The sequence below is a fragment of the Pterocles gutturalis genome, unplaced genomic scaffold (assembly GCF_000699245.1).
Source record: "Pterocles gutturalis isolate BGI_N339 unplaced genomic scaffold, ASM69924v1 scaffold7452, whole genome shotgun sequence".
Lineage (NCBI taxonomy): Eukaryota > Metazoa > Chordata > Aves > Pterocliformes > Pteroclidae > Pterocles > Pterocles gutturalis.
In genome coordinates this window covers 21,220-32,282 of record NW_010107921.1, presented here as the reverse complement: position 1 = coordinate 32,282, position 11,063 = coordinate 21,220, and the positions used below count along the sequence as shown (strand labels likewise).

The following is an 11,063-nucleotide window of genomic DNA, read 5'->3' as shown; positions in this document are numbered from 1 at the left end:
CCCCCCCCAGCCGGTGAAATGTCCCTTCCAGCCCACCCAGCTCATGAGAGCCCCAAATACCCCTGGCACCGGCACGGGAGGGCTATGGGTCAGCCTGTGCAGTGTGGGGATGCTCAGCACCTGCAGCAGCACTGGATCCAACCCTGCTTCACCTGCCCCCCACACTCCTCCTCCTTTTACACTTCCCTTGTAGGAAATGGGTTTTAATATTTGAGACATTGGGTGCCCATAATAAAAATGAAGAGTGGGATCTCCTGAACCAGAGGTCAGAATTAATATATTAAAAAAAAAAATCTAGGATTAATGGCCAAAATGGGTTGAAAGAGAAAGGGAAAGCTTCCCTTTCCCCCAGCCAGGGGAGGAGGAGGGTCTCTGGGGCAGCCTGGAGCTCTGCCAGGGGAGGGGGAGGCAGCAGCTGCTGGAAGCACACGGCAATCAGACCCAGCCAACACCAAGGCGTTATTTTGCTTCTGGAAACAAGACATCCCTGAACAGTTGAGATGGGGCGATGCTAATTACTCGGAGGATTTTTGCAGCCGGCTGTGGAGTGCACTCCCCTGAGCCCCCCACTCCTGCTGGGGGGTCCCTAGAGCAGCTCACGAGCCCCCTGAACAGCTCCATGTCCCTTTCGAGGGACACATCGCTGCAGACAGCCCACGGGCACCCCCCCCAGACCCTGCCATGAGCGCTGCTGGGAATTATTAATGAAAATAGAGGTGGGCTGGTATTGTGATCCCATCTGAGGGGATCCCAGCCAGGCAGTGGGGATTCAAACACTTCTGAGAATGCCAGCAGTGGGATTTCCATGCTGCCATAGATGTGCACAGATAATAAGACTTCTTAGCGAGATGCTCCTGCTCTAGAGAAATCACAAATGTGTCTGAGACATCTTTCCTTAGACATCATCACAATACAGCAGGAAAGTGGCTTTTCTCTCCCATGGGAACTGAAATTGTCCTCCCATCCCAAACGGGAATGCAGAGTTTCAGAACTGGCAAACTGAAACACTTTGTGCCCAAACTTTTGAAAGCTCTCCCCTCCATTTCAGCCCCTATTCCCTTATCCATTTGCTCTGTACTGTAAATTAACTGAAATTAAAAAACATAAATAAAAGCCAGCTTGAAGAAGAACATGGAACTTTTTCTTTCCCAACTGTTCAAATGGACTTTTCAAATCTCTCAGACAATGTATGTCAATAATTTTTTTTTTTCAAAGCCAGTTCACTCAAACTGTTCCCCCCCACAAAAAGCTTCAGGTTTGATAAACTGCCATTTTCTGACAATAACCATCTAATCAAAACAACAGTGACCAGCTCTAGATACAAGGTACGTGGGAGAGTCACCAGCTCCTAGCACACAGCCAGCGCCACAGTCCTCACCAGGCAGGGAGGAAAGGAGCCGCTGAAACAAAGCCACGTTCCCCTCCGAGGGCCACAACACAGCAACCAGGAGGGGTAGCATCCTTCCTTTGGCTAAATGATATATTTGGGAAACAAACCCCTCCAGGAGCCCCCTGGAAAGGGCATTTTGCAAGGAAGCAGAGCCTGAGGTAGAGACCTGGGTTTTTTTTACAGCACAAAGCCTCCTGCCCCCCACCCCGACTACAGCACGCCAGCCCCAGCCTCAGCTTCTCCATTAAAAGAAGAGTCTGCTAATTCCCTCATCAGCAGCAGCAGTGACTAATTAAAAGGAAAGCATCCTATGATTAAACGAGCAACGCCCAGAAAGAGCGAGACACAAGCCAAATTCAGCTGTGTCACGAAACACCCGCTCTACCGATGAGTCTTCGGCAAATACTGAATGTTGTTTGCAGGACGCTTCGCCTTGCTGGACACACAACCGCGGCGCCCTGGATAAATCATCCCCTGTTAGCTCGCTGTTGGCGGAGTGTCGATTTGTTGATGTACCAAACGGCACGTTGACACGCTCTGGCAGCACGGAAACCGGGAGCAGCCAGCACAGCATCTCTCATGAACGCCACGCTGCAAACAACGGCGGTGGGAGGAGGCGAGCCCTGACGTCCCCTGCCTGGGGGTGCACACCGTGGGGCGAGGGGGGGATGCTCCCCGCGCCCTGCCCGGAGGTTTCAGGCAGGACTGCTGGGGGGCAGGAGGAGGCAGGGGGAGGGGCCTCTGGGTACTAAGTGTTGCCTCAAGGGGTATCTCAGAGCTGGACCAGCGCCTTGCCCTTTCTCAGCATTCAGGAATAGGCTGTAACACATTTCTTTGGGGGTTTTTTTGCCTTTTTTTTTTTTTTTTTTTTTTCCAAATTGAGTAGAAGCTCTGGAGCGATGTTTCCAGTGGCAGAAGGGTGCTGCATTTCCACCTGGACACGGGACGGTGGCACATGCCATTCCATCCTGCACACAGAGATCCCAGGTGCCTGCTCAGCAAGTGAGGCTGCAGGTAATGAGCAGGGAAAAAGGTGAGGAGAGGGGCTGGGGACATCAAAAGCAGAAGCCATGGATCTGTGTTCCCCAGTTCCTGAAGGACAAGCCCCACAGTGGGATGAAGTGCAACCAGGTGTCCTGGCAGACAGCTTACAAGGCTTCTGCTCCTGCCTTCCTCCAGCCAAGACCCACACAAGGCACAGACATCACCATCGTCACCAGACCTGCGCCCAGCGCTGTGGGCACACCTGGCATGGATACATCCATCCCCATCTCCCCCTCGCCCAGGCAGTGAGCTCCCAGCTGCGGCCAAGGCTGGTCCTGCCCAGCCCCTGCCCCTGGGGATGTCAGCACAAAAGAGCAGAAGCACCCCAGGGTCCTTCCTCTCTCTCTCGTTAACAATAAAATAAAATCGAAAAAACGCTCTGTCTCGCCACAGCACAGAGAGGAGGATGGGGGGACCGGCCAGGAGGCAGATCTCTCCTGATCCCCAGGGCTCTGCTTCTGCAAGCGGATCCCAAAGACCATGAAAACTTCGAACCCATTCAAACGGCTGCAGAATAAAACCCTTCTGAAACCATTACCATGGCAACTAAGGCAAAATAACACAGAAAGAAAATACCGACCTCAGCTATTTCACAGGAAACACCAACAACATTTTACTGACTCATCACTTGCAGATTTTTAATATATATACATAAGAAAAAAAAAATCAAACAGGTCGCACAAAGACACGATTTTCATTCCAACACCGCTCCATTAAGATCCTCTCCACCCTTTGTGTGGGTGCAGACACACACTGGGCTCTGCCTCGAAACAGGAGCCAGACCACAAGTCCTGGGGCAAAAAGCAAGAAGTTCTGATGAACAGAAGCCGCTATTAATTAACAAAATGAGGTGCCCTTTTTTTGCCCTCTCCCACGCTCGATTCCCCATCATTTAGAGCTCATGGCTGTGTCCTCAGCCAACCAACGAGCCTTCTCCATGACCTGCCCTCATCGCACCCACGTTATTCCCCCTGCCCTGGGGCACCCGCCAAGTCCCAGCCATCCCAAAACCCACTTTGGTTCCCTTCGGTAAATAAAGCTCCTCTTAGCTCCAGAGCCACTTGCTACTTTATAAATAGAAACTCAATCCACGCATATTTTCAACCATGACATTAATTGTCTTTGGGGCTCCTTAAAAGGCATCGAGCTAACGCCCTGGGTCCGGCAGCACAAACCTGAGCTGTGCTTAATCGGAGCCCGATAGACTGACACTATTTCTCTACACATCCTTTGCCAAGTTGGTTAAAGAAAACGATTCAGAAAGTAGCAGGATCGCAGCAGGTTTTGCTCTGCTCCTCGTGGGGACACGGAAAGGACAGCGTGCTCGCTGCTCGGCGGGCTGGAGGAGGACTGCTGGAAGTTCAGGATTTAGAGGCATTTATGAAAAGGAAATGACTTTGACAGACAAGTGAACAAGGCCAGTTTCATCCCATCACCGCATGGGAAAGGAGGACTTTGTTACGGGCTGAATGGAGGCTGAATATTTCATGCCATGGAAGGTAATGCTGTAAGAAAGGGAGGAAAGCAGCTTTCATTTCGGAGAAATCAGAGCTGTCTGCACAGGAGGGACTCCCCTTCCACCACTGCCGCTCATCTCCTTACCATCCACCTCTTCTTCCTCGTTCCAGTTAAGAAATGTCTCTTCCCACCCCATGGCTGCAGAAGGAAGGAGCTGAGTCCTATGGACATCACACCTTCTGGTGCAAGACCTTCCTCTCCACCACACGCTTGTTGAGCAACCAAAAACCCGAATTCCCCAGCCCTGACTGCCCGTATGGAGCTGTGTCCCCATGCACCTACCTCCTGTTGACTTCAAGCCTGGGGTGCAAATAAATGAGGGGATGAGCCCTGAGCATGACGGAGAGCCTCATCAGCCAGGCCTGAAGGGACATGCCATGAGCTATCACAGAATCACCCTGCCATGGGCAGGGACACCTCCCACCAGCCCAGGTTGCCCAAAGCCTCATCCAGCCTGGCCTTGACCATGACCATGCCTGCCCAGGACCACACACTGGACCCACACTCTCCTCCCCCAGCGCTGGGACTGGGCTCCCTTTACCACTCTCAGGAGACACAGCAGATATTCTTGCCTGAAATCCTTATCTCTCTCAGCTTGAGATTTCTGGGTGAATATTATCCCAGAAAATGCAAGAAAAACATGAACTGGCTCATCCCTCTGACCAGGTTTTGGAGGAGCTTAAGCTGAACAAAAGCTGCATTTCCACTTGGTCACACCTTGTAAGTACTTGAGATTTAAAGCCCTCTATTTCTAGTTAATCTAAACCAACTTTGAAACTTATCTCCCCATTAGTATTTGAGAAGGGACCGGGGGAGGAGGAAATAAAAAAAGAGAAAGAAAAAGGCTGCCTCTGTACAGCTCCTGCACAGTTCTGCTGAACCCGGGTTTCTGATGCCGGTAACACTATCTCTAATGCTGACAGACATCCACGGGGGAAAAGCCGGCTGTTTCCTAACATCAGCAAAAAACCAATTATAACAAAGAGCTGAAATCCAGCAGACATGAGGGAAAAAGTGCTCATCTCCCATCCTCGCTCCCACTGGGGGCTGAGTGGGGTGGGAAAGGGTTCTGTGAGGACACAGGTGGCAGCAGGGCAGGGTCACGGGCACCAAGAGCATCACATCCAACCTCTACCAGGAGAATTGGGGGGAAAATGGACAGATCCCTGGGAAATCACCAACAATCAGCAATCAGGGGCGCTTACAGACAAAAGCATTTGCTGGTGCAAGCTGAGGATGCTCCAGAAGCTCTAGCTGGCTCCCACCCAAGGGGAACAACCACAATAATCAAAGATGGAGCAGAGAGAAATGCCAGGCTATCTGCAGAGAACAGCGAGTTTTCATCAGCGTGGGGATGAGGCGAGTTTCGAGAGCACACATCATTTTCCCATTTCTCTCAGCCGGAGTCTCTTCTCAACAATGCCTGAGCTAAGATAACATGAGGGTACAGATGGCAGCTGAAACAACAGCGGTAATGATAGGATCTAAGGCAGCCCAAGTATTTCCAGCCTCTGAACTAAATTAACAGGAAAGGATTGACACTTACGGCTCCTCGTCCAGGGAGCTGAAGAAAACTTTAGTAGATGTCATGGAATCCACATAGGCTCATCCCTAAAGCATGCAGAAAACTGAATTATCTGATAAAAAACCCATACACTTTCCAGCTGCATGAAATCTCATTTAATTTTCAAACCTTTCAGTCTCCAGAACCAGGATGAAGTCTGCTTTATAGGGAGAGCACAATTTTTAATAACTACAAGGACCATGGCACCCCGGATTATAGCTGGTGCTCTGGAAGAGCTTTGTCAGCCAGTCACTTAAAACACATGAGCTCCTACAAGACCTCATAAACCCTTCAGATCACTGAGAAGCGGAAGAACCCCCAAGGTCCATAAAAAGAATTCCCCCCGATAACAAACAGAGAGCGGGTTTTGAAGTCAGTGATCCTAGTGATTAACAGCTCCAATGACTTCCATTAGCGTTGACTTGACTCCTCCAGTCTCCACCAACAAACCGTTAATAGGAGTAATTTCTGCTTAAGCAGGAGCTAATTGAATACAGCACGTGCAAATCTATAGGGCACCTCATTTTCCTGCTGCGGGAGTGCCCTACGCAGCTGTAGCGCTGTGAAATTAAGTTGACGCTAGCTACAAGCCCTGCGTTGGGCAAAGCCAGCAGACACCAAGGGAGGGAAAGCCTCGCTGCGCTGCCAAAGCTTTGATCGCTTGGTTAAGAGTCGCTGGCACAGGGCTGGAGAGATGTGTAATGGAGTTAAATAGAGACACGGGATATGCACCAAAGTGGAAGAGGAGATATCTCTAGGAAGAGAAGATGGTGCGTGAGGGCAGGACCTTGCGAGCTCCTGGGAAGAGCCTGGGGGAGATGGAGGTTGTCCAGGGAAAGGCTGTCTCATTGATTTAACAGCATGCGTTAAGCGCCCTCCTGCATCACAGCCTAATGAATCAGATTCATACGGGGAAGCATCAAATTAGAAATTTCACCACAAAGTCAGGCTGTACTACTAAGGCCACGGTTGGAGTAAAGCAGCTGGGATGCAGGGTAAGGGGGGCACAGCACCACTTTGCATCAGTGTGTGATGCAGAGAGCCCCTGGCACAGCACCAGCCTGGATGTGGGACAAGTCTTTGAGTCCCTGCACTCACAGGAAACAATTCCAAAGAGGCACAACAGACACCAAAAATATTTTACAAAAGAAGGATTCCCTTCCTTCCTGACCTGGAGGCCTGACACAAATCCATGCACATGAAAGATGCCAAAATTTAGATGTCCTGGATCGAGGTCAGTGCTTCAGGCAGCACTCACAAATGGACCCAGACCTGCTGTGCTCCAGCCTGCCCAGGACTTTGGACACCAGCACAGACTCAAGCACCCCAAGACCTGGGGCACCAGCCTGCCAAATCCCTACTACCCATCTCTGTTACACCACTTCTCCATGGAGCAATCAAATTTTCCTCCCACATGGAGAAATCCATCAGCAGATGTCACAACAATTAATAATTTTCAGTTACCTTCTTCCCTACATGCTGAATTCAGGTGGAAGCAGAAGGACATTAATACCATTTGGGTGACTATTATAAATGCTTGAACCTGGAGCCTAATGGCTCCTCCACGCCGGCAGGTTTTCTAATGCTGCTGCAGCTACTGACCCTTCACCTCCCCTCTCCATCATCCTGGATACCTGAAAATTTCATGTCCTCTGATGCTGATGAAGAATACTCGCATGTTCTCCAGCCTCGACTGTTTACATAAATAGACACTTTAATGCATTTTGCCAACGAGCTTTCCTTTGACGCTTTGGCACAGATGGTTGATATTTCCATGCCGCAGCGGCTATTAGATCGTAATGTTATCGGTGACGACTTTACATCATCTGTACCGCATACACCCTGGGCCCCTGCAGCGGGACGCACGAGGAATTCAGCTGGAGACACCGCCACGGGCTGGGGCTGCTCCCGCCGGCTGCAGATGGAGTTTGCACACCTTGGTGTGGGGCAGTGCTGCTTTGTGGGTTCTGACAGCGCTGTGCTGTAGCTGGGGGTACCCCACCGGTTATCCTCCTGCCAGGGCGATGGCAGGCATCGCCTCTGCCCACTGCCTTGGAGAACTGCCTCCCGTGGATGATGAGCTTTTCTCCTTGGGTGCTGTCCCAGAAAGTCATCCACCCTCATCCTCTCTCCAGTTTGCTTTTAAAAATTAACAAAAGGTTCTCTACAGGTCTGAACTAATTTCCTCTTCCTTCCTTCAGAAACACCAGAGTTTTGGACCAAAGTAGATCCAAGTCCCCGCGAGCTCCAGCCACGAACTTGAACCGACAGCAGTTTTGGGGAGGCCAACGCAGGACTCTCCCGTCTCTTTCTTGTTTTGTTAACAATGGCAAAACACCACAGAGACAGCGGCTGAAATTCAAGCACTATTTAAACAAATGAATATGTAGAGTATAGTTCATACAATGTGAGTTCAGACAAGGAAAACCGTAACAGCCAGGCAGCTCAATGCGAACCAGATTTTAAAAACAAAAACAAAACCCCAAAGCCTTTCCTCAAGGAAGCCCTTGCCGAATTCTTTCCCCTGCTGAGGAGTCCAACATCACGCCTTGTACTCAAGCCTTTGCATTTCACTCCAAGGAAAGATTTGGAGAAAAAAAAAAAAAAAAAGGCAGCACATTATGGAACACAGTCTGGCTTCCAGCCAGGGCTGGGGCGAAAGCAGCACAGAAACCCTCTGGTTTAGCAGCACATTTTACTCCTGCTCCACGGCAGAACAAGGTTTTGCAAAGCCCTCACCGTTTGAACCCGCAGCGCTGCAGTGTCTCAGCTTCCCTAAGGCAAATCAGTCAATTGGTTCTACAGTGTATTTAAAATCCCCCAGGGTCTACCTTTAAATCACCTTTATATTCCTCCCTCCAAAGATAATAGTTTCTACCTGCATTTTGCTTCATCTCTGTAGAAAAACAAGCTATTTAGCAGTCACATTAATAATCCGCAGCAATCTGGTTGTCATTTCCCTGATGGAAAATTTCACGCTGCTGCCCAGCAGCCGCGACACAGCGAGGGTTACGTGCACCTCAAACTGCTCTGCCTTCCTCCCACTGAACCCAGCGGTCGGGAGAAAGGCAGGAGTTGGAGCTGGGTGGGGAGGATGGGCAGAACACGCAGAGCTGAGCCCGGTCAGGTGTACCCACGGCTCCCACACGTGCAGGAACCACGTGGAAGGAACATGATGCTGAGGGAAAAAGCCAGCAAGCTCGTGTCTAGAGGAAACCCAGCTCCTGAGCCCCCAGCCATATGATGGTAAAATATGTGTTCACAGAATCACAGAAGGGTTTGGGTTGGAAGGGACCTTAGAGATCATCGCGTTCCATCCCCCTGCCATGGGCAGGGACACCTCCCACTAGCCCAGGCTGCTCAAAGCCCATTGTGTTGACAATGACTTTACTGTGGAAGGTGTTCTGTGTAGAGGAGCTTCAGGACAGAAGGTTCTAAGGCAGGAGATGAACTCCTGGGCACATGAACTACCTTCGCTATGTCCATCCAGCACCGCTGGCCATGGGTGCTCAGTCTGGCTGGGCTGACCGACAGGTGAATGCGAATGAACGGCAAGAGGTGAGGGCCAGTGTTTTCAACACATTCCCAACTTCCACTCATTGTGATGTGCCTTCAAAGAATCACTTTCATCACTTTCTATCCCAACCTGGCCTTCTCTGGTGGATGAGCCTGTAAGCAAATGACTGTAAAGACCATTTCAGTCTCCTAGGCATCTTCCATGGAGAAAAGCGGGTCCCTCCAGGATGCCTGTCCCACAGTGAGATGTAAAGCCTCCAGAGGAGCATACTTCTCTCCCTTGGCTACAAGAACCTCAGCTGACGAGCTCATGTTTTGAAGTCCAGGATGCTCTGGTGGTCCCAGAGCTGCCAAATCCCACCCAACACTGCTGGGGAGAGCCCAGAGGGCAGGAGCCTTCCTCCTCCCAGAGTACCCACAGCCCATCCTTCCTCTCAACAGTAGCTGCTACCGTGTCCTCTGCGCTCTGGCTGGGCGCTGGTAAACACCACAAGGCTTCTGACACAGCACCATAAAACATGTCCTGAAAGTATTCATCCTAATATAGCCCGGTGTGCGCAGGGTGGCCTCATGTGAAAAGCACAAGAGGTAAATATTCATTAAATAAGCAGAGAGCTTAATATAGAAAGTCACGGAGTCAAGTACTCTTTGAGCCCCCTCAATTCTTTGCAAGCAACCAGCCAATGAAGATAAATTCAGCGTGGCTGATCACTTGCGCTTTTAGGAAAGGCTCTTCTAAAAGAAAAAAACATGTTTCAGTGTTTATAATCTCTGCAAAAAGGCCCAGTCCAGTGTTTCTCCCCTCTAATTCCTGCTCTCATAACTGTCAGATTATGAAACAGCAGAGTATAAGCCTCCGGAGTTTACAGAAAAACACCTCTGCTGCCACTTCGAGCAGATGAACTAATAAAACTGAGCCCCACGATTCACTCCAAATGCCTGGGAGAAAGGAATCTGGAACAGTAGTAGCTTCAAAATGCCGTCAAAAAAAGCAACCACCCACAGCGTCTGGAGTCCCCCCACGGTTATCAGCTCCCTTCACTTTGTTACCCGAAAAGCACCACAAAAATCTGCCTCTTCCCACCCCGCTGCCGGCTGGGACGCTCCGCTGGCGGGGCAGAGGCCAGCACCCTGCTGCCCCATTTCCCCCGAGCCAAAGAATTCAGGAGCTGTGTTGCCTTTAGGGTGTTTGATGACGGGAGCATGCTCGGCCACCCCTCCCTGGTGGGACTGTCCCCTGGTCTGTGCGCAGGAGCCTACACCAGCACCCCCCAAAGATGCTCCTGATACAGGGCAACAAGCTTTGACAGTGGCAGCAAAGACGCGGCGGATCTGCTGTCCCCTCCCAGCCAAAGGAGGAATCCAGCTGTTTATTGGTTTCCTGAGCCACCTCCCCCAGGTTCTTAAGAGATGATCTTCCCGATATTATTAAATAAAGGCGGAATCACTGAAGCTTCCTCACAGAGCTACCTCCAAGGGCAGCACATGAAGGTGAAACCTGCAGGACTTGAGAGCGCATCAGTGTTTAATGTGTGCTGAGAACAGGGGTGAGCCAGCCAGCCTGTGTTAGGACATCAGGGAGAAGGCGCTGGCTGGAAGGGACACATTTAGCACAGCCGCCTCGCCCCGCTGTTCGGTCATCGAGGCATTAATGCCACGGGAGGACACGGGAATTTGGAGCCGGTCCTCAGCCACCACCGCTGCCACCGGGAGCTGTGGGAGAAACGCCTCTGCGTGCGACTGCGAGTGACTCTGTAAATACTGAACGTGCCAGGAAGGGAGAAAAGCAAACAGCCACGGCTTGAGATGCAAGGGAGCTCCCAGTAAAGGCTGCACTGGGACGGGGTGGCCGTGTCTGTCTGGGAGGGGAGAGGTCTGGCATCCCAGATGCACCATGCTGGGCTGGACACTGGGAGCCCTCAAGCACTGGAGGGGTATATAACAAGGTTTTACAGCATCTCAGCATCCTCACTAATAAATTCTTCCCCCCAAACCCAAACAAAGCGTGCACCCGCAGCACCAAGCATGTGG

General features: G+C 51.0%; 1 protein-coding gene across 1 annotated transcript in view; it reads right to left on the bottom strand.

Annotated features, from left to right (window-relative positions):
- Positions 1-11,063, bottom strand: part of CACNA1G (calcium channel, voltage-dependent, T type, alpha 1G subunit) — a 99,211-nt gene that overhangs the window by 68,720 nt on the left and 19,428 nt on the right.